Source organism: Lutra lutra, chromosome 8 (genome assembly GCF_902655055.1).
Source record: "Lutra lutra chromosome 8, mLutLut1.2, whole genome shotgun sequence".
Taxonomy (NCBI): domain Eukaryota; kingdom Metazoa; phylum Chordata; class Mammalia; order Carnivora; family Mustelidae; genus Lutra; species Lutra lutra.
The window spans coordinates 95,652,792-95,671,004 of record NC_062285.1 but is presented as its reverse complement, the minus strand read 5'-3'; the positions used below and the strand labels follow the sequence as shown (position 1 = coordinate 95,671,004).

General features: G+C 37.5%; 1 long non-coding RNA gene and 1 pseudogene across 1 annotated transcript in view; both read left to right on the top strand.

Moving 5' to 3' along the window:
* LOC125107685 (uncharacterized) overlaps positions 1–18,213 on the top strand; it is a 196,520-nt gene that overhangs the window by 30,182 nt on the left and 148,125 nt on the right. The gene's annotated exons all lie outside the window — the stretch shown is intronic.
* LOC125107683 (60S ribosomal protein L7a-like) lies at positions 8,921–9,858 on the top strand (annotated as a pseudogene).

Here is an 18,213-nt window from a genome sequence, read left to right as displayed (position 1 = left end):
GTTACTCTTGGCTTCCTTTGTGTGTTGAAGTCAGCTTGGACTGCATCTGCATTTGTCCTGCATGTGCCTTTGTAATTATGATTTTGGGATACTTGGTTGCCTGTATGTCAGGGGTTATTCATAAGCTAGCTTAGTCTCCAAAACATAGGCCTACTCTTTCTAATTTCTTCTCTTCACCACTAGCCCAGTATGAGGGATACACATCTAGAGTGTGACCATTTCCTCTTCCAGATTCTGTTCCAAATTTAAAAATGTGTGGAAAGAAAAAAAATGCAGGAAGACATTTTAATAAGCAAAAAAGAATTCAATATAGGCATGTTGATGGTTTGTTCACTTAGAGAAGACATGCTATTATCTGTTAATTTTTAATTAGTCAATAATAACATTAATACAATAGCAATTAATGCTAGTAAGTTACAAGTGCTACATAACTTACATGCACTGTCTCATTTATTGTTTACAACATCCTTTGCTGTGAATATCTATATATTTCTCGTTTTATAAAAGAGGAGCCCAGAGAACTAAGTCACTCTGTCTAAGCCATAAGTTAGTAAGTAATGGAGTCAGGACTTGATTCTAATTTTGTTTAGGTTATATTATGTAAATGAGCTCTTCACTTCTACACTATAATTCTACCATAAGTAAACAAATGAAGTAGAGTCCTAGCAAGTCATGATGATAGCTGGGTAAGCAGAGCCAGTTAAATCCAGCCTGTGAAGTTTGCATTTGATCTCATAGGCAATAGGTAGTTAACACAGATTTTTGTGTCTGGCGTTAATGTGATAAAATTTACTTTATAGTAGCTGGATATTGATAGCTAGGAAAGACAGATGAGTAAGAGGTATGAAGACCATCTGAAAGTCTATTACAAAGAGATACATAAAGCCTGTGCCTGTATGAGAAAATTAAAAATCTTCATATTGAAAAATATTAAAAAGACCTAAAAAATGGAGATATAAACTGTATTTTTAAACATTTATAGACAAGAAGACATACCATTTTATTTATTTATTTTTTTTTTTAAAGATTTTATTTATTTATTTGACAGAGAGATATCACAAGTAGATGGAGAGGCAGGCAGAGAGAGAGAGAGAGGGAAGCAGGCTTCCTGCTGAGCAGAGAGCCCGATGTGGGACTCGATCCCAGGACCCTGAGATCATGACCTGAGCCGAAGGCAGTGGCTCAACCCACTGAGCCACCCAGGCGCCCAAGACATACCATTTTAAAGAATACCAGTCTTTTCCAAATTAATCTGTGGAATCAATAAAATTTTAATTGATATCTCACAGATTTTTTCTAATGGATCTTGACAAATGGATTCTAAAAGGAATATGGCAAATTGGGGCCAAGAAAAACCATAACACCACTGAAGAATAACTAGGTGGGCTATAAGAGATTATATAATAATATATAATAATTTATATAATAATTTAAACAGTGTAGTATTTGTGCCTGGTAAAACAAAGCGACCAAAGGCAGTGAAGAGAAGCCAACCACAAAACAAAAGATATATGGAAACTTGGTATTATAGAGTTAGCATTTCAGATCATTGGGGAATGGTGCTCAAGAAACGGTGCTGGGACAATTGCTTACAAGAGAAATCGGACTTCTAGCTCACACTATACATAATTTTTTTTTTCTTGTATGAATTAAGAGTTTAAATATGGGGCGCCTGGGTGGCTCAGTGGGTTAAAGCCTCTGCCTTCAGCTCAGGTCATGATCCCGGAGTCCTGGGATCGAGGCCCGCGTCGGGCTCTCTGCTCAGCAGGGAGCCTGCTTCCTTTCCTCTCTCTCTGCCTGCCTCTCTGCCTACTTGTGATCTCTCTCTCTGTAAAAAAAATTAAAAAAAAAAAAAGAGTTTAAATATGAAAAGCAATGATTTAAAATGTTAGGAGAAAATACAGGAGAAACTTTCCTCACTGTGTGGTATGGGAGAATTTCTTAAATTTTAAATTTCTAAAATAAAAGCATGAAATATTAAAGAAGAAAATGATATTTGTAACTACATTAAAATTAAGACCTTCTATTTATCAGAGAGCCCATAAGAAGGTAAAAGGATAGACTATAACTGGGGAGAAGCTGATAGCTACCGTATTACCAACAATGCAATAGTGTCTCAAGTATATTAAGCACTAAAATTGGTAAGGAAATAACTACTTGCTTAGTAAATGAACACAATGAGAAAGTAGGCATTTGACAGAAGTGGTGAATAAACCTATACAAAAAGAAGATGCTAACCTTATCAGTAATCCGAAAAGGCAAGTTAGAAGTATAATGAGTGTTTCACATCTAATTTCACAAAAATTAAGAGTTCTAGTGGTGAAGTGTTTATTAACACTTTATTAGAGGAAGTAGCATAATCACTTTGAAAGCAATTCAGCATTGTTTTGTAAAGGTATGTATATTTTGTGATCCTGGAATTAGACTCATAGACATACATCTTAGAGAAATGCTCATAGGTTTTAATGTTCATACAAATTATCTGGTGATCTTGATAAAGTACATAATTGCATTCAGAAGTAAAAAAAAGATTAAGTTTTAAAAATCCAGAATTAGACACTTTAGAGAAACTACAAGATACTTCATTCATTCATTGAACAAATTATTTACTGAGTTGAACACTTACCATGTGCCAGATAATTTTACAGCCTTAAGGATACAACAATCAAAAGATAGAAGGAAAATCAAAACCCTCCCTTCATAGATCTTATATTTTGGGGTATGTAGTGGGGGAGGGGGCACCAGACACAAAATAAATAAATAATTGAATTATATAGTATGTCTGATGGTGATAAATGCTATGTAAAACTTTTAGCAAAGAAAGGAGGTAGGGAATGTTGGAGGGGTAGTCATTATAATTTTAATTTAGTTATCAGGTAAAGTGTCCCTTAGAGCCTGAAAATTAAGCAAAGGCCTGGAAGAGGTGAGAGACTGAGTCATGTTATTGTCTGAGAGACAACTGCATGTGCATGAACCCAAGGCATAAATATGCTTTGTGTGCTAGATGAATAGCAATAAAATTATTGTGGCTAGATCCAAATGATCAAGAGGAAGAGAAATAAGAGATAAAATCAGAGAGGTAGAGGGGGACAGATCATGTAAGAGTTGTATAGACCTTTGAAATGACTTTGGATTTTACTCAGAGACAAACGAAAAGCCAAATAAGTAAGTGATATTATCTGATTCAGAGATAACAGGATAACAACATCCTTCTTGTTACTATGTTGAGAATAAATGAATTGGAGGAAGGTCAAGTTTAAGCAGGGAGAACAACTAATAAACTATTGTGATAAGCCAAGAAAATATGATAGTTGTTTGGAACAGTGTGGGTGGCAAGAAGTAATTGAATTTTGTATAAATTTTGAACACAGAGCTGACGGACTATCTGGAGAATTGAATGTAGGAGTCTAAGGAAAATGATTATTTTTTGTCTTAAGATAATGGAAAAGTAGTGTTGCCATTTAGTGAGATGGGGAAGACTTCTGAAGAACATGTTTGGGGAAAGGGCTGAAAACCATTTGCTCAGATTTAGGCATCTTTATGTTTGAGATGTTTTCAGAGGAGGTTTAGCACAGTTGGATATGCCAATGTAGAGTTAGAGAGGTCTGAATTAGAGATATAATTTTGGGGTCATCATCATGTAAGTGCTATTTATAGACATAAAACTGGCTGAGAGATCCAGGAGAGGGGGTGACAGAAGAAGGGGCTGAACCCTGAACATTCCAGTATTTAAAGTAAATATCTAGGGGCGCCTGGATGGCTCAGTGGGTTAAAGCCTCTGCCTTCGACTCAGGCATGATCCCAGGGTCCTGGGATTGAGCCCTGCATCGGGCTCTCTGCTCAGCAGGGAGCCTGCTTCCCTTCCTCTCTCTGCCTGCCTATCTGCCTACTTGTGATCTCTCTGTCAAATAAATAAATAAAATCTTAAAAAAAATAAAGTAAATATCTTAAAGGCAAATAGAAAAGACAAGTCACCTACAAATGATCAACAATTAGACTTACAGTGGCTTTTCAAGAGCAACAATGGAAGCCAGGAGAAATGGAGTAATATCTCAAATAAATAAATATGATCTTTAAAAAAATAAAGATTTTACTTATTGGTAGAGAGAGAAAGAGAGAGTGAGAGAGAGAGCAAGCACAAGCAGGGGGAGAAGCAGGCTCCCCACTAAGCAAGGAGCCCGATGCAGGACTTGATCCTAGGGTCCTGGGATCATGACCTGAGCTGAAGGCAGATGCCAACCGACTGAGCCACTCAGGCATCCCAATAGACCACTCTTAAGTAAATGTGTAAAGGATACATTTCAGGACTTAAGGAAGTGTTTCTCGGGAAGAACATCTGAAATGAACGAACAATAGAATGGCTGGGGAAAAAAGAAAGACTCCAGTGTGGTTGGCAGATGTCTCAACGAAATAATGCTTTAGACACCAATCCATCTAGATGAAATTGGGAAATTTTTTTTGTTTTTTTAAAGATTTTATTTATTTATTTGTCAGAGAGAGAGAGCACACACACAAGCGGGGGGACAGTAGGCAGAGGGAGAAGCAGGCTCCCTACTGAGCAAGGAGCCTGATGCGGGACTAGATCCCAGGACTGTGGGATCATGACTTGAGCCGAAGGCAGATATTTAACCGACTGAGCCACACAGGCGTTCCAGAAATTGGAAATCGTTTAACAGGATTATCAGAATTGCTCATTTCTAAAGGCTAAGCTGCTGAGAATGTAGATTTCTAATTGATCTTAAAATTAATCCTTTCTTACTGTTTATTTTCAGCATGATTAGCAAAACGTTTATGCTGCTTCTAGGTGTTATTACTCATTAGCATTACTTAAATAAGAAAATATAATTTACAATTTTTTTTCTTAATAAATTGATGGGAAATTTAAAACTAAAATTTTTATATTAAAATGTTAACTAATAACTTAAGCTCTCTTCAAATCATTTGTCTGTAGGGAAAGCATTTAATATAATAAACTGTGTCTATTCCAAGGGGGAATTTGGAAAATTCCTATAAAGCAATAAATAAGAAAAGGCGAGTAATGACTTGTATATAAATAAATGGCTTGTACATAAATATCTACATGGATTAGATAATTACCATTTCAGGAATGCAGCATTTGGGTAACCACTTAAATAGACCATTCATGCCATGTTAAGATCTTGAAAAAAATTGCTGATAAATTAATAAATCATACTAACATTTTTGTAGAAAGAAAAATAATCACTAGTGAAATTCCTTACCTTAATTAGGTGAGAGAAGGAAAACCATTTACTCAATATTAAACAAAGGTTGTTAAACTTCAACATTGATCTACTTTTTCTAAGTAAAAACTTAGTAAACTAGAAACCAAAGAAAATTCTTAGAGTACACTAAAATCCTACCATTAGCATAAGCTTAAGAACATCATATTCAACTCATTTGTATTATAGTGAGAAACAAAGGCAAGATACTTGGCATCATAGTTACTGGTTAATTATATACTGGAGGACCTATGCAATGTAATACCAAGGTAAAAATAGGTAAGAGATATCATTGTTACCAAGAAGGATGCTAGACATTATTATTTAGATAATATGTTTGATAGTCTATATAGAAACTCCTAGGGAACCAATGAAACATTATTAGAACAAATTGGAGAGATTAAAAAGGAGTATGGATCAACATATAAAGGTCACCAGCTTTTAAAAATTCTAGCAATGACCATTTAAAAATGTATGAGAAAAAATATTTACAGTTACAGAAAAAATACAAACTATGTAGGAATCCAATAAAGAATATGGTAGATATTTATGGAAAAAATAAAAAAAAATTTACTGAAGAAGACCTGTTACATTCAAAAGCATACACAGGGCACCTGGGTGGCTCAGTGGGTTAAGTCCCTGCCTTCGGCTCAGGTCATGATCTCAGGGTCCTGGGCTCGAATCCTGCATCGGGCTCTCTGCTTGGCAGGGAGCCTGCTTCCTCCTCTCTCTCTGCTTTCCTCTCTGCCTACTTGTGATCTCTCTCTGCCAAATAAATAAATAAAATCTTAAAAAAAAAAAAAAGCATACACAATGTCTGAGCATGGCAAAAGACACCACTTCTACCCCAGTGATATTGTGAATCAAGAAAATCTCAATCAAAATCCTAAAAGAAATATTATAAGCTAATTCTAAAATTAGTATGGAAACACAAATGCCCAAGAATAGCCAAGGAAGTTTAAAAACAAGCAAAATGAACAAAAAAAGGAGATAGTACCCCCAGGAATCAAAATATATAGCAAACCTGTGGTAGTAAAAATAGTACAGTATTCAAGTAGGAAAAAACCCCAGAAGATCAATAGAACAGGATTCAGAGTCCAGTAATGAGCCTGTGTATATATAGGACAATTAAGTATCAATTTTAGAAAATACAGTAAAATTATATCAACACCTAATACCATTCATTAAAAAAAATCCAGATGAATTAAATAATGCTGAAAATTATAAAAGATATGTTTATGACTCTGTATAGTAATCCTCTTAAATATGTAAGTGCATTAAGGATAAAATAAAATTTTTTTACTACATTACCAAACTTCTGAATAATACAAAAGACCATACCAAAAAAAAAACTCATAAAAAACAATAAGTAGGAAAAAGTATTTTCAACATACCCTAAACAAATGAACAATATTCAGAATTTATAAAGAGCCAAGGATAACATAAGGAAAAGACAATCCAACTGAAAGAATATGAAAATAATTCACAGAGGAAGAATTACAGATGGACGATAAACATGTAAGATGACTCTACTTCTGGTAATCAAGGAAATGTAACCAAGAATGATGACATTCATTTACCACATTGGAACATTTTTTTAAGTTTTTGAAAAGTTATCTCTTTTTTTTTTCACAATGTAATATAATACAGTTCAAAAGCAATGGAATAAATCTATGCATATTGATACAACAGCTCTTAAAACTGTTGCTTAAGAAAACTAATGATAAGCACGTTATGTAAAACTTTCTGTCATATGCATAAATGGATATATAGACATAACACTATCTTATTTGTAGAAGCAGAGCCCAAGATCGTGATTTCTTCTTCAAGTAATTTATGGAGAAGGTGCTCCCAGGAGAAGTCGAGTGAGAGAAGCAGGGTAGGGCACAGGGAGAAGGTGACTGTGGTCCTGTGTGGAGACTAGCTTTCTGATTTTGCAGGGGTGCTCTGGAGCACAGATTACACTAAAGTGAATCCTCCCTTGAGGCCATTTATATCCCTGTGTCTGTCCATCGTTGACCAGATGTGGCCTTGCTCCATCCCAAAGGATAGAGGGAGTAGTCACAGCATCTGTTTGGCCAAGGGCAATTCTCCAGAGAAAAGGAAAGCTGAGTTACTATCCATTAGCTCCAGCAGCAGCAGAAAAAGGGGTCTTAGCAGGGCAGCAACTGCATCTACCACAAACATGCTCACACATACATGTACACATGTGTGCACACACACACACAAACAAGCAAGAGACTCAAGGAATTCACACGGAAGTGGCCAAATGGTGACTCCTAGTGACAGGCCTGAAGTTTGAGGGGTGTTGTCAAGGTGGGCTTTAGTTTTATATATATATTTTTAATAATCACAATATATTATGCAATTAGAAAACAAGTTTTTAAGAAAGAGGCATTTTACTTTCTCACATAGGAAAGGACTCCATTATCCCACCCTTTCAAGTCTTCCTTGACTTTTTTATACTTAATACAAATAGAATTTATTCGAGGGAACCACACTAAGATTCCAGTGAACTTTTTTAATATTGTATTTCATAAATCAAGACAATTACAGAATTAGTTTTTAAAGCAAAACAATTACAGAATTCAGTTTTCTATTTAATAATAATGTGATCATTCACAGACCAGTTTGTGAATTATGAGAAACATGCATATATTTAATGAAACAAATCCAGTGAATATACAATTTCATTCTTCCAGTACTAAATGACTTTGATCAGTTTCTTATGTCTCGATGAAGATGGCAAACAAATACTAACTAATCAGTGTCCTTTTCTGTTAAAAAGAGAAGGGAATCTGATATTCATATTATAGATGTTATGAAAACTCATTGCCTTGCCCTCTTACTTGTTCAACCTGCTCATCAGCATAAACAAGAAGGGACCTCAGTCTTTAAACAGGTCCCTCTTGCTTCTCTATTTAACCATTAGGTGAGATCTCATCCAGTCCCATGGTTTTAGATACTATGATTGGGCGAAGTCCCAGATATAAAACTTCACTTTGACCTTTCTCAGGAATTCTGTATTCAGCTGCTTGGTTGAATTTTCATCCTGGATATCTTTAGTTAGCATCTCAAGCTAAAAAAAACTCTAGATTTCCCCCTCTACCTTCACTTCCTACACGTGTTCCTCATCCATCAGTAAAGACACCATCATTTATTCATTTGCTTAAGCCACAAATCTAAGTAATCCTTGATTTCCTTCTTTCATCATTCCCCCATGCCTGATTCATCAGAAAATCAGCTTGATGATATCCTTAAAACTTTTCCTCAATCTAGGGGCGCCTGGGTGGCTCAGTGGGTTAAGCCGCTGCCTTCGGCTCAGGTCATGATCCCAGGTCCTGGGTTCGAGCCCCACATCAGGCTTTCTGCTCAGCAGGGAGCCTGCTTCCTCCTCTCTCTCTGCCTGCCTCTCTGCCTACGTGTGATTTCTCTCTGTCAAATAAATAAATAAAATCTTTAAAAAAAAAACTTTTCCTCAATCTATATTTCTCCATCTCTGTTAATGCTGCCTTCATCCAAGAAATATAATCTTTATTATAGACTATTACATGTATACCCATGTCCTATTCCATTATTGTAATAATCTAACTACTCTCTCTCTTTCATTTTTTGTTTTCCCTTGTACAAAATAGCCAGAGCAGTCTTTTAAAAATTTAAATCAGCTCTCTTCTCCAGCCATGCCAAAGGTAAAGAATGCTAAGGGAAAGAAGGTAGCCCTGGCCCCTGTTGTGAAGAAGAAGGAGGCCAAGAAAGTGGTCATTCTCTATTTGAGAAAAGGCCAAGAATTTTGGCATCAAACAGGACATCCAGCTCAAAAGGGAACTCACCCACTTTATCAAATGGCCCGCTATATCCGACTGCAGTGACAGAGGGCTTATTCTCTATAAATGTCTAAATGGGTGATGGGTATTAAGGAGGACACTTGACATGATGAGCACTGGGTGATGTTCACTAAGTGAGTGAATGAATCACTAAATTAAACACCTGAACCCATTTTTACCATATATGTTAACTAACTAGAATTTAAGTAAAAAATTGAAATAAAATACAAGTGCCTCCCATGATTAGCCAGTTCACCTAGGCCTTGGATCCCAAATAGCTACTCAGCTGCTTAAGCTGGTCCACAAATACAGATGAGGGACAAAGCAAGAGAAGGCACAGAGATGGTTGGCCCTGGGCTGAGAAGAAAACTGCTGGCAACAGAAAAGTCTGCCAGCCCTTTGGGCTGGGGTTAATACTGTCACCACCTTGGTGGAAACCAAGAAGGTTCAGCTGGTAGTGACTGCACATGCTGTGGATCCCATTGACCTGGTTGTCTACCTGCTTGCCCTGTGTCATAGGGTGGGGGTTCCCTACTGCATTATCAAGGGAAAGGCGAGGCTGGGGTGTGTGGCCCACAGGAAGACCTGCACTACTGTTGCTTTCCCACAGGTTAACTTGGAAAAAAAGCAGCTCTGGCTAAACAGGTGGAAGCTGTCACGACCAATTACAATGACAGATGAGATGGGATCTGCCGTCACTGGGGGGGGGCAATGTCCTGGGTCCAAAGTCCATGGCTTGTTTTGCCAAGTTGAAAGAGACAAAGACTAAAGAACTGGCTACCAAACTGGGCTAAGTGTATGCTGTTGTGTCTTTTCTGTACATAAAAATAATAAGTTCTCTTTAAAAAAAAAAAAAGTAAAACAGATCATGTAACTTTCCTGGGTGAAACCCTGTCCTGCATTTAGAATAAAATCCATATGCCAAACTGTGTGTTCCCCAGCCTGAGAGGTCTTCCCTGTTGTTCTCTCACCTCATCTCATATCACACTTCTCTCTCAGTATGCCTTGGCCATGCAGGGCCTCTGCTCGTTCCTTTGTACATGCCAATCCAGCTCATCAGGTCCCCATCTATCACCTTCTCAGAGAGGTCTCTGACCACCCAGTTCAATGTAGTCACACTCGGTTCCTCTTTCATATTACCCTCTTTTACTTCTATCATTTTTGTCACCTTTGATATTTTCCTTGTTTATTTACTCTCTCATCTCATTCAAATTTAAGCCCTACAAGAGTAGAGACTTTATACAGTCCATATGCTCAGCCTGTGTGTGGAATGGATTCTGACACACAGTAGGCTCCCAGTAACACATTAGTTGAATAAATGGATGAATAAATGCTTGCAAGCATGACCACTTCTGTAAAGGGATTGTGGAAGATGCACGATAGCTAAAACAATGGTTCCATCATGTATGGTGCTTCCAATCTGCTTGAGGGCCCAAACAGCAGAGGCCTGCATGAGTAAGCAGTATGCTGTGTGGTATTGACAATGAGTGAGATGGGTTCAGAGAAGACTGTGGGAAATGCAAGAGACCTAAGCTTGGGGCCTCTGTTCCAGTATTTGCTTACTGCTCCAGTATGCAAATAATTTAACTGAATGTATAGAATTTCCATTCCCATCAGTGTGGTTGCAGCAGGAGTTGAATGGTGCTGAAACTGTCCAGTGATAGTTTGATAGGTGAAGAGCCTGTCCGGACAACTTTTTCCAGTGCCTTCTCTTTCGAGTATGCTTTCAACAGAAATATTTTGAGTGGGTTTTAAGCCTTATCCAAACTGTGTAAATAATTGGGCAGACTTCTGCTCTTGCTAAACAAGATGCAGGTTTGGGATGACCTTGAAGATTTTTCATAGTAATTCTTAGGCAATAAGGTAGGAGGCACAGTAAAACCTGATGGCTCCAGCATATCAAGGAATGTTTGGCTATTCCTCTTTTTTTTTCCCCCTCTCTCTTAAAATTAGCTTTTTGGGGCCCTTAGTTAATTATACTACTTTGGCTTTTTGGAGGATAGCCTGATTCTTTTTAGAATCTCTTATTACTAATTTATTTAACAGGCTATTAGAACTAACGCCTTAGTGGTATGGTTAGCCAATTAATACTCTTGCCATTGGTCCATGTGGAGCTTGCACTCATGTCCCAAGGAATTCTTCCTGTTTTATACAGTAGCAATAACAGTGAACACGATTAAATGCATACTCCTAAAAGCTAAAAATAATTTTCTTAACTTTAATAGGCTCCTGTTGCAAAATAAGGAAATAAGGTTTAAAGAATCTGCCTGAAAGAAACAAATGAGCAAGGAAGACACTGGAAGGGAAACCTCAGTGTCTCTCTTTTATCTTCTCTTTTCTCCTGGAGTAATCATAACATAGTGAGGGCTTCAAGAATTTACTGCCTTTGCTTTTCAAATAAATGACTTGGGTGTGAAAAGCAGCACATCCGCCCTGTGGTTGAACTTTTTTTTTTTTTTTCTGTGAGTGGCTTAGCTCTGAAATTCTCTGTAGTGGTGGGCTGGTGGCACTCCCCTGGCCTCTCTTGGAGATTCCTCTCTTCATTCAGTTACTTTCAGTTTACTGACAGACCCCAGGATGGCCTGAAGATGATCTGTTGGTCTCATTTTCTGACTTCAGACTGTAGTGATCACGTCTTCGAAAGTAGAATTCTGTATTTAGGAAAGCATACTCATGCCCTATATTATCAGGAAAGCAAGATCCCAGTTTATTGCATTTATAACTTGTTAGTGAAACCTCCAATAATAGAACCCACCAAACCCAGATCTTTAATTAACCAGTGTACTGCCCCTCCCCCCACTCAACTTCAGGGGAAAAAAGCAGAATAGCAACTGTTTCAGGAATACATTTATTTATTTAAAGGGTTCTATTATGATATGTAGCCATACAATATAATAGTTAATTTAAAAAATATGACTCCAAACTTAATTCCTTTTATTTGTAATAAAGTGGTATCATTAACCATTTCCTCCCGTACTTCAGGGTTCTAAACAGGGGAACATAAACTCAAGGATCATACTTGGATGAAAGTCAAAGTACTACTTTATTAATATTAGCAAAAACCCTTTAATGCCTAAAGTGGAATAGCTTCTCATAAACAAGTGAGGGTCTCAAAAACTGATGTTTAATATACACTTTCTTTCCTACAAATTGGTGAAAATAAGCCTGTAGTGCGAACTCCCTGACTGACCTGTCTGGGTATAAGAAGTGAAAAGATGGTGACTTTTTCCCATTTCTACTCCTAATTAGGGAAGACCCTGACCAGGTGTGCAGAAACTTGAGGAGGACTCACTGCCCCTGGGCAGAAAGAGGACCTCCATGAAACGAACAGTGACCTTACCTTCTCCAGTAAAATATGCAGCAATAAATATTAGACTCCTGCTAAGTAGAGCACGGAAGGCAGGATTTCTAGGGGTGGCAGTGGGAGGTCTTACACACAAAACTTCACCAGGTGCAGAAGGAGAAGTCAGGTCACCATACGTGAAGGCACAAGTCACGCATTCCATCACTGTAAGGTGCAGAGGGTTCCATTTACAGAGAATGTGATGCCGTTGTGTCCTTGAAGGTTGTGCAGCAACAAAGCTATATAAGAAACTAGTTGTTTTACCTTGGCCAAGTCCCTTAATCTCAATTAGCCTGTTTCCTTGGTTGGAGATACTATTTTCCTACCCACTTGTCATCTTCCCATACTTCCTTAATGAAGGACCCCTACACTGATGGGGATAGATTTGTGTCCAGATTAAGAAAAAAAAAATTCAAAGTATGTTTTCTAGCTTTCCTTGCAGATAAGAGTGGCCAATGGGAAATCTCTAAATGAAAGTAGCTCAGCTAGGAGATATACCCTTTCTCCTTCCTCTTACCCAGAGGAAGATTATGATAACTGGGATTCCTCTGAGACAGAAGGTAGCCATGAGGTCACCTTCAGGATGGAAACCACTGACTGTAAATGATAAAGCAGAAAGAGAGAAGGAGTCTGGGTTCCTGATAGCAATGGAGCCATCAGTTCAGCCTTGCCTTTGCAACCTTCCTATTTATGTGAGATAAAAATACAGTCCTATTTTGATTAAGTTACTGTTGGTTGAGTTTTCTCTCACATGTGTCTGACATAATCATAATTGAGAAGTACTTTATCTACAGTAATATTTGTGTGGGTTCAGAGGAATAAGAAAGAAAATACCTGGAAACATTTTGTGAACAATAAAATGCCACATTAATGTAATAGCTTTCTGAGAAACTAGGCTCAAGCACTGTTGCTTTGGGATACCCATGACAAAGATTAACACAGAACTGTGCTGTGGGTTATTCTCTTCCTGCCCCCATTTGGCCCCAGAACATGGCGTAGCTTCCTGAGGGCTTGGGATGGTCATGCCCTGAAAACAGCTCTGCCGGACCTAGTAGTGTCTTCTGCACCTGCTGCAGAAGTCTGCCGTGAGACGGTTGGAAGGAGCTGAGAGAGCAAAGTGTAGCAGTAGGTAGGTGCTGAGAGCTGAGGATTCCTTCACCGAGGGTTCCCTGGTGTAAGAGTCAGAGCTAGGGTAGCTGACAGGAAGGGTCCTGAAGCTGTGCTGATGAAGACTAGAGCCATAAAGATCTAGAAGATCCTTAGACATTTGGATACAGTAACTCAGTCATCTGAGAAGTGATGTGCAAAAATAATCCCAAGTGAGAAAAGGAGAAAGGCTTACCTCTTCCTGGAGATGCCAGGAAGCCTCACTCATTCTTGGTCCTAGATAATGGCCAAGAAGTTCAACTCCCTTTCTAACAAAAGAAAGAGGGTATATTTGTGTGGTAGAATGTTGGTCCCCTAAATACTGCTCAGGACAGGAGAGCAGGTTGCCCTGGAGACATTTACAGGAATCTCTTCTGCAGTATCCTCAACAAGCTGACATCTCACTTGTCTACATACTAACAGAGTCTAAGAGATTAAGACAGTATTAGAATTAACTAGCCCTGTAAAGAGACCACTATGCTTTTGAATTTCTTCCCTTTTGGTAAGATGTTTCTCCCTATAGTAAGCCCCAAAGAGCTTCTCTGCAGCGTCTACTCTTGGGATTCAGATCTGTTTTTGAAGGCAACAAGGAGAGTCTAGTCCTACCCATCTGTGAGCTTACCCTTAAAATATCTGCAAACAGCTCTCATGTCTTCCTGCAAGTCTTCTTTTATGGAAATGTCAAGTAAAGAAAAATACAAAAAATGCAAAAACTGGATACTAAAATCAGCTTGGGGATAAAATACAGAGTTTTATCTTCCTGATGGTTGTGTGACTTAATTTATCTAACTTTTCTGAGCCTATTCTGCCTTCTAAAAATATGAAGCAATGATTCACAACTCTTGGAATTACAAGAATGATGATACTGAAAATAGTAGTTAACCCTTAGTGGTTGTAGATGGTAGGTGAGGCATATTGTTTCACTTACTCCTAACAAGAGCCGCATGAAGTGGGAACCATTATTAACTCTTTTTCAGATCAAGAAATTGAGGCAGGGATGTTTAGCACGTTACTGATTGCCACATAGCTGCACTTAACCACAAACCCGTATAGCCTTCTTGTAAGTCTGAGTCCCCATCCAAGGCCAGTCAGGACTGATCCTGCTAAGCTTCAGAGATCAGATAAAATGAGGTGTTCTAGGGAGATAAGGTCATAGAAAATAAATGAGCTAATGACTGTTGGTGCCTACTACAGAAAGGGCCATATTGATACATGCAACTTGATACTGCTTTCTTTCCCTCTAGCTTAAGAAGTCACAATTCCTCTGGGTCAGCTTAAAGGGTGAGTACAAATTAATTTTAGTTACATTGGAGTGGCGGGGGAAGGCATTTCTTCCCTGAAGTCCTCATAATTACTTCTACATAACTCCAGCTAACTTTATGGAGACCCAGTTATGTGCCAAGCTCTGTTCTACATGTTGTTCGCATATGTTAACTAGTTTGCTAGTCATCCCAACCCCAGGAGGTGGATAATATCATTATCCTTGCTTGCCACAGGTCTAAGAGGCACATCAATTTTTCTATTTTTGTGAGACCACCATTCACTCGGCCTCTAGAGATTCTTCACCTGCCCTTCAGCCTCTTCTTACTTTGCTGTGAAGGGGGATATAGTTGCTCCAATGAAAAGCTCTCTTCATTTTAAGGGTTTGCTGTAATCATAATAGGAAGAAATTGGAGGATAACAAATACAATATTCCAACAGATACATGGAAGAAAGGCATGGGTAATTTTCACTTAAAGAGAAATTTGGAAAATAAATATTAGGGAAGGCATTCAAATTTGCCAGTAATTAAAAATGATTAACTGAGACAGTGAAGAGTTATTTGGAAAATTTCAGGAGTTCATATTAAAATCCAAATTCAGGGATTTACCAGGGAAATGGATATATTCATACTTTGTTGGTGGCTCTGCAAATGACTACTGGTCCTTAGGAAATAATTTGATAGGGAGCCATGAAAATGTGCATGACTTTTAATCCTTTGGTATCTTTTCTAAAGATTTTTTCTAAATTAATTATTCAAAAAATGACTTTTATGAGCCAGTATCTTAATGCATACTGCTATATTTCTTACATTAGCAAAAACCTAAGAGCAATTTAAATGAACATAAAAGGGAAACTGTTAAGCAAATTATATCTTATAATGAAATGGACTATTTAATCTCCACTGAATTTATAATCAAATAAAAAATACAACTGTGCAGAAAATGTAATGCTCAAAATAATGTGAAGTGAAAATGAGCTAAACATTTTATTTATTCTTTAATTATAATTATATAAAACAAATACACATAAAAAACAAAACGTGTTCAGTGACATTGAATGAATTAAAAAATGTGATGTTATAAGGGTGGTATATATGCAGTTTTCCCACTTAATTTAGTATTTTTTTAATGGTGTTGAAAGTTGTCTAAACAAGTAGAAAAAGCAAGCAGAAATTTACCAGGGCATGCCTACATTTTGTGAGTTAAAGGTAAGTCAGAGGCACAAATGGATGGTGGTCTTCACATAGCCACAACTCATATGGCCGGTGACCTTCAGCAGTCTGTGGTATTTCTAAGTACACAAGTATCTCACTTTCTGCTCAGTTGGTGGCCCTTGCAAACTGTGCATTCAGTGTGGGCCTGGATCACTTTTATGATGCTTTTTTTTTTTTCCCCATTTCAGTTGAAATCTTGGAGGGATCCTTAAATAAAATATATAAATAAGTCGCCAGACTTATTAAACACATATTTAAGGATTAACAATAAAACAGTACTGTGTTTGTGATTGTATGAAGTTGGTCATGGGGAAAATTCTTTTTTCTTAAGGAGTTTTGAATAATGGTCCTTGAAAAAGTAATTAATAGGTTAATTTTTTAAATTGCTTTTTATATATATAAGTCAAAGTTTTGACAGCAGTTCTTCTTTAGTTTTATATTTAAGAAGTCATAATGCTTTATTTATATATTTATAAATTTTCTAAGCTTTTGCCATTGGACAAAACAGCGTACAGATAAGGAAGAAGATACAAGTCACTTTGGAATTGGGTCTGGGAATCTGTAGTAAGGAGAAAGTACTAGTGATACTGTGTTTTGCTCAAGATGGGTCATCAGTGCTAAATGTCACACAATGTCATCATCTTACAATCGTTTTTTCCTGTAGATTTTTTTGGGCACAACAACCCACTGGTTACCAGGAAAAAACTACAGAAACACTCTCTACCCCCTCTACTGCCCCCACCACCTGGCAGGGAGAGAGAGAAAGAATTTTGACCTTTTGACGAAAAATTTAGCCCTGGCTTTACCAGTGGTTCTTAGTAATCTTAAATCAGTTAATCCTTTCGGCCCTTGGATTTCCTTGTTATGAAATATGAATAAAATGTCACTGTATGCTTCCCACCACACGGAGATTTCAAATCACAGAGGAAAAGTGCTTTTTTTTGGAAATGAGCTTCTGGCAATTAGAGAACCGTTTGTGGGGGAAAAAAACTGAATCCATGTCTCACTCTGTCCATAAAGCAAATAAAACACAGTTGGGTTGACATTGAAATGTATGAAATGAAACTATAAGTTACCAGAAGATAGAATGTTTTTTTATAATTTTGTAGTGGCTATTGGGTTTTTACTACTCCATTTTAATTTAAACCTGGATGTACATATGACATCTTCTGGGTAAAAGATAGTTTTTTTTTTTTGTTTTTTTTTTTTTTTTTTACAATTACCTCGGAGTAATAACAAGTGAAAAACTTACCTGCCCCAGCCCTTACCCCTGGGGTAATGTAATGAAAACCAGGTAAACCAGGTCACACTTTAGGACACAGTGAGTTGGCTATATGGATTTTCCTTATTTGTTTATAGGGGGAGAGACAGCTATTCTTCTCTCCTCCTGAAATAGAGAACAAAACCCTTTGCTCCTTTAGAAGGTGTGGAAAGGGTCATTGGTTTTCACTCTAATTTTCTGGAATAGAAATATGTCTTCTTAAGGAGCACAGAAATGTTAGGTGTCTGCATCTTTTTTGACCTACGTATGTGTTTAAAGTCTGGACTTCCTTCTTTTTAAAATGTAATTTCCTAGGAGGAATGAGCTCCCATTTTCCTGACCCCTTGCAGCCTTGCCTGGATTCCTAGCCCAGGCTGTAACCATTTGACCCTCTTGGATTAGAGTAATTCACTAGACAAATGGCTGCAGATCTAATTCTCATGGTATGTGTGAAGCAAAATCCTTCTAGGGGAGGTGTAAATAAACATTTCCTATCTTCTATATTTCCATGTCTTAGGAGACTTAGAACTTTTTACAAAAGCACTGAGAAATTCAGGGAAATTTTATTTTCCTACAGTAGAGAATATTTCTCTGAACAGAACACGAAGGCCAGAACCTCCACCCACCCAAAAAATTTTGACAGATTTGACTAGGTAATAAAAAAAAGTTGAGTAACTAATGATGACCTGTAAACCACACCCCACATGTACAGCATATATGCTAGGCAAAGATTTAATATCGCTTGGCTCTTAAAAAGCAAACAAAAGACCTTTAAAAATTGTGCAGAGGGCACAGATTTTCTTCACAGAATCAAAGTTCATCTATATGCTTAGACTCATTAATAATCATGTAGGTGCAAGTAAAACTATATGTGATATCATTGCCCACTGACAAATTGCCAAAATGAAGACCACCACCACCAC